General features: G+C 32.4%; 1 non-coding gene across 1 annotated transcript; it reads right to left on the bottom strand.

Moving 5' to 3' along the window:
- Positions 1-3,544: 3,544 nt before the first annotated feature.
- Positions 3,545-3,636, bottom strand: LOC121221567 (small nucleolar RNA snoR114). The gene has a single exon (XR_005918955.1). It is a non-coding gene; the product is annotated as a small nucleolar RNA snoR114 (small nucleolar RNA).
- Positions 3,637-9,789: the final 6,153 nt, after the last annotated feature.

Below are 9,789 nucleotides of genomic sequence, written 5' to 3'. Positions count from 1 at the left end.
GGCTGTCTTAGTTGGAAGGAAGTACTTTAGTAGGAAGTTCTTGGTCATTTGATGCCATATAGTGATGGAACCTTGTGGTAAAAAGTACAACCACTGTTTAACTTTATTCCTCAATGAGAAAGGGAATAATCGTAGGTGAATAGCCTCGTCAGTGACGCTAGTAATTTTGAAAGTATCGCAAATTTCCAAAAAACTAGCCAAATGAGTATATGGGTCTTTGTCTTGCAAACCATTAAACTAAACAAACTGTTGAATCATCTGAATAATGTTCGGTGTTAGTTTGAAATTATTTGCAGTAATAATAGGTCTCACAATACTCGGTTCAACCCTAGTTAGAGTGGGCTTGGCATAATCGTACATAGTACGAGGAACAAAAATAGGATCTATAGGATTCGCCGCCACTGCAGGAGGTAGCTGATTATTCTGATTATCAGCCATTTCCTCAGTAATAAAAGAACCTGGCAGAAGCAAAATTAAAGAAAAATTAAAATGTAAAAATTAAACTAAAAGCAAAAATAAAATGCAATAAAAATAAATTGCTAAATTAATAAAAATCGAGTGTTCCTAATATTTTAATCCCCGACAACGGTGCCAAAAACTTGATGGTCACTAAACTAACTATAAATACGACTAAGGTAAGCGCACCTATTGAGCAATAGTATAGTTATGGTGAGTAGGGAATATCGTATCCACGAGGACTAAAAGTACTAGTAATTACCGTTTTTCTATTATTTAGCCGATAAATTGGAGTGATTGTTTTTAATCTAAAACTACTAAACTAATCTAACTAAGAATGCAACAGAGATGAAATGGGAAAAATAATCGAAGACAACTAATGAGAAAGACAATCCCAGTAAAGAATCCACCTAGACTTCACCTATTATTCTGAATCTGAATTAAACGATTTATTCACTTGTGCCTTGATCCGTAGAAATCCCTAAATTATGCTAATATCTCTTTCGAGAGTAAGAACAATTCACTCTAGGTTGATTAATTGAAATCTCTTTCTAATTAAAACTCCTATTGTCGCATTAACTCGATCTATGGATTCCCCTATTAGATTTGACTCTAATCCGGTAGATTTATGTTGTCCTATTTCTAGGATTGCATGCAACTGTACTCAATTATGCTAGATCTACTCTTAAACAAGGATTTTTGCTCCACTGAAATAAGCACATTAAACATGAATTAATATCCTGAAAATATTAAAACACAAAATAAGCATACATAATTGAGAATTGAGAATTGAGAACAATAATTAAGTATTTATCATGTAAATAAAAAATCAAATAATAAGATTCATCATGGTTTCATCTTCCCTAGGTATCTAGGGAATTTAGTTCATAATCTGGAATGAAATCATCTCAAAATTAAGATAACAACAAGATATAAAGAAACTCAATAAAACTTAGAAGGAAATTAAATGGGGATCTTCAATCTTGAAGGAGATCCGCTTCTGAGTTGATTCTGATAGCGTTCTTCGAGTCTTTTCTTCAATCTTCTCTGCGTGCTCCCTTAGATCTTCTTCTAATTGATATTTATAGAATTTAGAATGCTAAGAAAGCTTAAAAATTGGGTTTTTCTGCGTATTTGGGAAGCAGGGTGCGATATCAACATTGGCTGGCACACGGGCGTATGGCCATCCCGTGTAGAAATGCTCAGGCCATGTGGATCCTGGAAAGAACGTTATTTTCCCGATTTTGGCTCTTTTTTTGCTCCTTTGGCTCCCAAATGCTCTTCTAAGTATATAAACGTGAGTTTAAAGGATTAGGAGCATCAAATTCTCTAATTTACATAATAAATAATTCAAAAATGCATTAAGAATGAGATTAAAAATATGTTACTTTTATGGCTTATCAAATGGTTTGGAAACCTTAATAAATCAAAATTTTTATTATATCAAATTATAAATAATTGTATTAGGCATAAATTGTTTTAGATCAAATTGTGGTTATGGTTCTTCTACTATGTTTAAATTTAAGATTTGGTATTTATACTTTAATATGATATAATTTGGTTCCTCTACATAATATTGAAATAGTTAATACCCTTAATAATTATAGTATTTTGATTAACTAATGCCATTATAAAATAGAGGATCAAATCATGTCAAATTAAAATATAAAGACTAAATGTTAAATGTAAGCATAATAGAGAGTTTGAAACTGTAATTTACAGTTATCTTATAGTGATTGAAAAAATAAAAAAAAAAGTGTTGTGTCATTAGTTACTCTAAATAATTAGCACCGTAATTTTGATAGTTGATGTGATTTTAACACACACTTATTCCAACTCATTATGCCAAAATAAAAGAAAAAAAATGTGTTAGAATAATATTTTAAAAAAATAAAAGTAAAATATTTAATCAAAATAGATAAAAATGTTAATTATTTGGACTAACTAATAATACTGTAAAAATAGAGAATCAATTTATGTTACATTTAAATATTTAATCTCAATCATGAACATAATAAAATAATCAAAACTAAAATTTTACTATTATAAGGCAAAAAAATAGGTTGGATTTGAGGCGTGTCATGGGAAAGTACTTAAACCTTTTATACATAGGTATATAACATCATAAATTTGAAAATAATATAAGGAGTAAAACTAAAAATTTACCATTATGATTAATATAAAATAAGAAGGTGACGTGTGTCACACTTTGCATTGGGTTGATTATTTATTTATGTCAATTTATAGAAAAAAATTTGAAGGCTAAAATATGTTGTAAGTCTCTATGCACTTCGTGCATTTGAAATTTAGTCCCTTACTTTTACTTTAATGAATATAGTCATCTACTTTATAGATTTAAAAATTTAGGTCTAGTTGCTACCATCAATAAAAATCTTCTATTAATTTCTCTAGTGTGATATTTTGAAATTTTAAAAAAAATCACTTGATAGTTATTTAACAAAAAATTTAACATTGAAAATATTGATTAGGATTTTTTTCCATTAAATACACTCATTTGGAATCATCGTGATAAATAAATTAGAATATTTTTCTTAAGAAAAATTAATATTGACATTTTCATTGAAATAATTAACATCGAACATTAACTGTTAGACTAACTAACGATATTATAAAAGTAGATGAACTACATTAGGCCAAAATTTAAAGTATAATGATTAAATATCAAGTTTTATCATAGTCTAGATGCCAAAATTGAAATTTGACCATTGCTTATAATGTAAAAAAAAAAGTAAAGCAAATTTGAAAGAAATGAGAAGCTAAGTGCTAGTTTCTAAGATTCTTATGGTATTCAAATTATATATAACCACATAATGTTTATTAACGATGTTAACTATTTGGACTAATTAATAAAATTATAAAAATATAGGGACTAAATTCTGCTAAAAATAAAGTATATGGATTAAATCTCTAATTTAGGCATGTTAAAAGGACCAAAACTGGAATTTAATCATTTATAAAATGAAAAAAAAAAGAGAAGGAAATGGAGCATTATGGGTGGTCTACACGTGTCAACAGGAAGGTCATATATATATAGGCTGTATTTGTAGGGAAAATTAAAAAATTTAGAAAGCTCAGCAGCGCGTATCACACTTCACATCCGAAGATCTGAAGGTTGTGATGACCCAATTCATCGCGAGAGCGCACTACTCATCACAGCTCCTTCAGTGCACCAGCCGGGAATCGAACCCGTGTCAGTACCGTGGCAGTGTACTATTCTACCACTAGACCACCGTTGCCCCTTAATCAAAACGCAAAAATTAAATTTATATTTTACAGAAAAGAAACAAGCTTAATCCAACAAAGTATATTCAGTCAAGCTTAGTCCATCTTTGGACCTCAAAGCTTGACTTAAACTCATCTCAATTACATTTAGAACACCCAACTTATAAATTTCGAGTTTTCATTGTGTTTTTGGTTTGCATGGTAGTTAGTTTTTTTTAAACATATATTTCAAGTATCTAAATATATAGATAGATATTATATGACATTCACTCAAAATATATTGTGAAAAATGATACATGACAATTTTTGGAGCATAAGTTGAAATATTTTTATAATGTTTAGAGTTGAAATAGATATTATATTTGAAAGCAATTTCTTTTAAATGTTTTACATACGATATTAAAATATATAAATACTCTTATTATAATATTTGTTTAGATATAGATGTTTTAATCATTTCTTAATCAAACTGGTACCTCGTTAACTCGTAAATCAATTCAATGATGAACTTTATTATAATAAAGATATCATGTATGTAGCTATTTATATTATAAACAAATCATTTGACTGAATTTGATGTCAGAAATTAAGGGACACCAATTCAATCATTTAACACCTCACTCAAATAATAACATATAATAGCATATATGGAAGGTGTTAGTGTTATATATATATATATATAAACCACTCTTAAAAAAAACTTCTCACTCCCACTTTCTTAATTTTTTTTAAAAAATTACTTTTTTTTTTAAGTTTCCATTATGTTATTTTTAAAAAAAATTAAATAATCATATATAAGTTTAAGAAAATAGAAAATCAACTCGAACTGAAGTGTTTAAATGATTAATAGATTATAAGTTAAAAAATTATAATTAATCTAATTGAATTTATAATTAAATTAAAATTTTTATGATATAAAATTAAATATTTTTTATATTTAACATAACAAGAATTACATACAAATTTTATATAAAAATATTTTTTAAAATATCTTATAAGAGTTAATGATGATTTCTTTATTTACTTTACAAATTTATTACTTTTTAAAAGAGTTATAAACTTTATAAAATAATTTTCAAAAAGAAATAAAATAAAGTTTATTTTGTCAAAGAAAGTTAAAATACTCGAAACTCAAAATTAGTATGAAAAAATCAAGAATCGAACTGAATAATAATGAATGACACAAAAAATCCGACCGATTTGAACTAAACTAAACTCACCTCTAATCAAACACACACAAATATTTAGGTCTATCAAACTATACTAATATTTAAGATTCTTCCGACCCTTCAATCGACTCTCAATTCAGTGAAGAATTTACCAAAAATCCTTTATTTTTATAAAATAATAGATATTATTTCGAATATATTGTTAACTTTTCATATAAAATCTAGAAAAATAGTTGCACATGATGGAAATCAAACTCAAAACATTATGATTTTAATGAAAAAAACTTTATAACATAACCCATATTTGGTTATCAATTCAATTTTTTTTTAAAAATTATTACATAAAATTTCCACTTATATCGTTAATGTGTCTTAATCTAATGCGTGTTTATATGCAAACGTAAAATCATTAAATATTTAATTTAAGTTAAATATAAAATATTAAAAGTAGAATAACTTATTTGCATAATTTAATGAATAAATTTTATTTTCGAGCAATTTACCATTAAAAGCCTAATTTTTTTTAAATTTATCGAAATGGGCCCGATATTTTATTATTTACCGGAATGGGTCCTTTTCCCCTAAATCGCATCCACGTAAGCGCGATGTTAGGGGATGTGTTAGCAAATCGCGTCCCCAGGAGCGCGCTACATGTCAGCAAATCGTGTCTACATCAGCGCGCTGACGTGGACGCGATTTGCTGACGTGTAGCGCGTTCCTGGGGACGCGATTTGCCCCGTGCGTGAACAGTGCAACGGTCATTTTTTTGACCGTTGCCCCCCCAACGGTCCAAAAAAAACTATAAATACCCCCACCCTTTTTTTTCACAAACTAATCCTCTCTCAAATTTCCTCTCAATTTCCTCTCAATTTGCTCTCAAATTCCTTCCAAATTTCTCTCAAATTCATATTTAATCTCAATTTGCTCTCAAGTTCCTCTTAAATTTATCTTAAATCCCTATTTTTAAATAATTTAAAAAAATTTAAATTTTTTTAAACCGTAAAAATTTGTACGATTTCAGCAATGGCCGGAGAATTGACTCGTCTTGATAAACAGCACATATCGGTGGAACAAATAAAAATGGTAAGCGTTAAATTTAATTTTTAAATATTATTTAAGAATTTTTTATTTATGCATTTTTAGATAATTATTAATTTGTTATTTGTTATAAAAGTCTGTAGATCGGATATTGGAATGCAATATCCGGAATATGCATGCTCCTCCATCACCGTTGGTAAAGAACTACCTGCGGGAAGCGGGTTTTTGGCACGTGGCGACGGTAGGCCGAGGATGCAAGGTGGACCCGAAACTAATCAGTGCGTTGATCAAGAGGTGGAGACCCGAGACGCACACATTCCATCTTCTATGTGGAGAGTGCACTATCACTTTGGGAGATGTCAGTCTGCAATTGGGATTGCTGGTGGATGGGTACCCAGTCACCGGGTCTGCCCAATCTAGCGATTGGGGAGCGGTGTGCTACGAGCTTTTGGGTGCTATTCCGGAGAAAATGGACGGAGGTAAGATCGAGATGGGCTGGTTACGAGACACATTCCCGGATCCGGATGAAGATTCAACCGAAATAGAAAGAATTCGATATGCTTGGGCATACATTCTTCAGTTAATTAGAGGTTATTTGATACCGGGCTCGTCACGGTGCCGCGTACATCTAAGATGGCTGCTGAAACTCGTTGATTTTAGAGCAGCTGGTAAATTGAGTTAGGGGTGTGCCGTCTTGGCAACGTTATATCGGGAAATGTACGGGGCGACGCAACCGAGGAAAGAAAAAATCGGAGGTTGCCTGTCACTACTGCAGTCATGGGTACGGTTTCGCTTTCCATTTCTATTCCTCGAGTGGACCACCCGTATACATTCTCACTCATAACGAGGTAAATTTTATATTATATTTTACAATTATTATGTAAATTTTTAAAAATAAAAGTATGCTAAAAATTTATTTAATTAGGTGGAACCATCCGGCAAGTCATGCTCGATTACCTACCTCTCTTGAAGATATACGGCTTCTATTAGACCAACAGTCAGAAGCACATGTAAGTATTAAATAAAATTGATATTTCCATCATTCGCTAGTCGATTGGTATTTAGTATTTAGTATTATGTATATAACTAATATTTCTATCATGTTCATATAGTTTCAATGGACACCATACGAGGATCTGGCAATTCGGGCAGTAATTCTGGATGAGTTTTTACAAAATCCAAACGCTTGGCACGCAAAAGTCGCATTTATCAACTACGCGACCGTGGAGATGTACCAGTCAGACAGGGTGTTATGGCAATTTGGGTGTAGACAACTGATTTCCGTAGAACTTGAGGTGTTTGACGATTACCACAAAATCGACCTTCGGTAATTGAATACGAATTGGCCGAGATTCTGGTCCGAGTACATCCAAATGTGGGAAGATCCGTATGATTATATACCTACTAAGAAACCGATCATCGTTCCAGAGTTAGCGTGCGTGCCGGAATACATGCCATGGTTTAGGATCCATGGCAAGTCGTATTTACTGTCCCCAGAGGAGAGGCAGCGGCAATTACGTGTCCAAAGGGAAAGACGCGGGCCATTAAATCCAAGACGACAGGACGACGACGCTGACCCCTCAACGAGGCCCAGACATTCACCCGGCCCATCATCAGCGGCCATTCAATCACGAGGCCCAACGATAGCACCGACACAGTCACCCGACCCAGCAGTTTAACTGATGATACCCACGCAACCGCCTCTTTAGATGACACCAAGTGCGATTCCTAGCCTTTTATGTATCCTAACCTTTATATGTTTCATTTTCCGAGTCCTATGGCAGGTTAGAGCCAATGGCCCGGTTCAACTCCATTTCCTGTTACGCCGAGTGGACTGCCAATGTATAGGCCAGCGACGCACGAGGGATCGCCAGAGGGGCCGTCGGGGAGCTCTTCTTTTTACCAATCCCTACCACCGTATGGGTTTCAAACACCGTCACCGTTGGTGATGCAAACACCTCTACATTCACTATTCTATCAAGGTGGCTCATCGTCCCAACTCCGACAACCAGATGCCCTACCGGAAGAACCAGAATCCTCGCCGGAAGAACCGCAACCGCCACCGGAAGCTGGACAAAGGAGGAATCCAGCGCGTAACTGTTGGCGGCCGCCATATGGCTCTGAATTCGGCTGGCACTGATATTGATTTTTGTGTTTAAATTTATTTGTACAAATATTTTGAATATTTTGATATTATTTGATGTAATAAAATAGAAATTTTTTTGAGTTATTACTTAAAAACCCTAAACTAATTTATTAAAAATTTATAAATTTATAATTTATAATTAAATGCATAATTTAATTGACAAACCTTAAACTCTTAACCTAAAAAACACTAACTCTAACCCTTAACTTAAAAACCTTAAACCCTTAAATTAAAAACCATAAACCCTTAACTTAAAATCCATAACCATTAACTTAAAAACCCTAAACCCTTAACTTAAAAACCATAAACCCTTAACCTAAAAACCCTAACCCTTAATTTAAAAACTATAAGCCCTTAAATTAAAAACCATAAACCCTTAACTTTAAAACCCTAAACCTTTAACTTTAAAACCCTAAACCCTTAACTTAAAAACCTTAAACATTAAAACCCTAAAACCCTAAACCCTTAAATTAAAAACCATAAACTCTTAACTTAAAAACCCTAATCCTTAACATAAAAACCATAAACCCTTAACTTAAAAACTGTGACCCTTAAATTAAAAACCCTAAACACTTAACTTTAAAACCCTAAACCCTTAACTTAAAAACCCTAACCCCTTATCTTAAAAACCTTAAACCTTAAAACCCTAAAACCCTAAACCCTTAAATTAAAAACCCTAAGCCCTTAACTTAAAAACCCTAACCATTAACTTAAAAACCCTAAACCCTTAACTTAAAAACCTTAACCCTTAACTTTAAAACCCTAAACCCTTAACTTAAAAATGTAACCCTTAAATAAAAAACACTAAACCCTTAACTTTAAAACCTTAACCATTAAATAAAAAACCCTAACACTTAACTTAAAAACCTTAGCCCTTAACTTAAATATAATTTGATAATTTTACTAACCATTAATATAATTATCAGTTAATAATTTTACATTCACATAATGTTAGATTTGGAAAAATGTTTTAACTGGTACTAACAATTAATAATTTGATAATTTTACTAACAATTAATACAATTATCAATTAATAATTGAAAAAATATAATTTTTTTTTACAATTACATTCAACTATTGCGATTAGGGCATGATCGACTTGTATGACCTGGATTCCTACACCATCCGCACAACTTCTGTTGACTAGCTGTTTCTCGGATATCCATATTGTTATGTATTCTAGTCGAGTAAGGTCGACCCTTTGTTTTGTGACGTAATTCTCTATCGGGTAACAGCTTAAAAGGGGCAAGAGATGCGGGCGGCCACTTACGTTCATTTGGGACCGGTGGGAAAACATGTCACCAGACGTTGTACATGTTTTCTAATTTGTACACTTCGTCCACATAGCTCATCGGATCCAGACGGAGATTTTGACAAGCTGCAATAACATGAGCACAATGATAACGAAGTGCATCAAACATCCCACAGTCGCAAGTCCTATTTCGCAAGTGTACACGATATTTCCCACCAACAACAGCTTGGTGCGATCTATCAAACTTTGTCATGCGAAACCATAAGTTGTCTCGATCGTGACACACTGTGTGCATGGTGTTTGCCCGCGCATTGGCCTTGTTAATTTATTGAACTACCTTACTGCACCATACATAGCCTCCCTGCATCTGGCCTGCATAACTTGCTGCTCGCTTTGGAAATAGCGCCGCCAAACGAAAATATCTCTCTCGCACAACCGATGTTATCGGTAGATGACGCGTTCCTTTAAGAGCAGAATTTATGCAT

Source organism: Gossypium hirsutum, chromosome D09 (assembly GCF_007990345.1).
Source record: "Gossypium hirsutum isolate 1008001.06 chromosome D09, Gossypium_hirsutum_v2.1, whole genome shotgun sequence".
Taxonomy (NCBI): domain Eukaryota; kingdom Viridiplantae; phylum Streptophyta; class Magnoliopsida; order Malvales; family Malvaceae; genus Gossypium; species Gossypium hirsutum.
The sequence above is the reverse complement of the archived record's forward strand: the minus strand, read 5'-3'. Positions and strand labels throughout refer to the sequence as shown.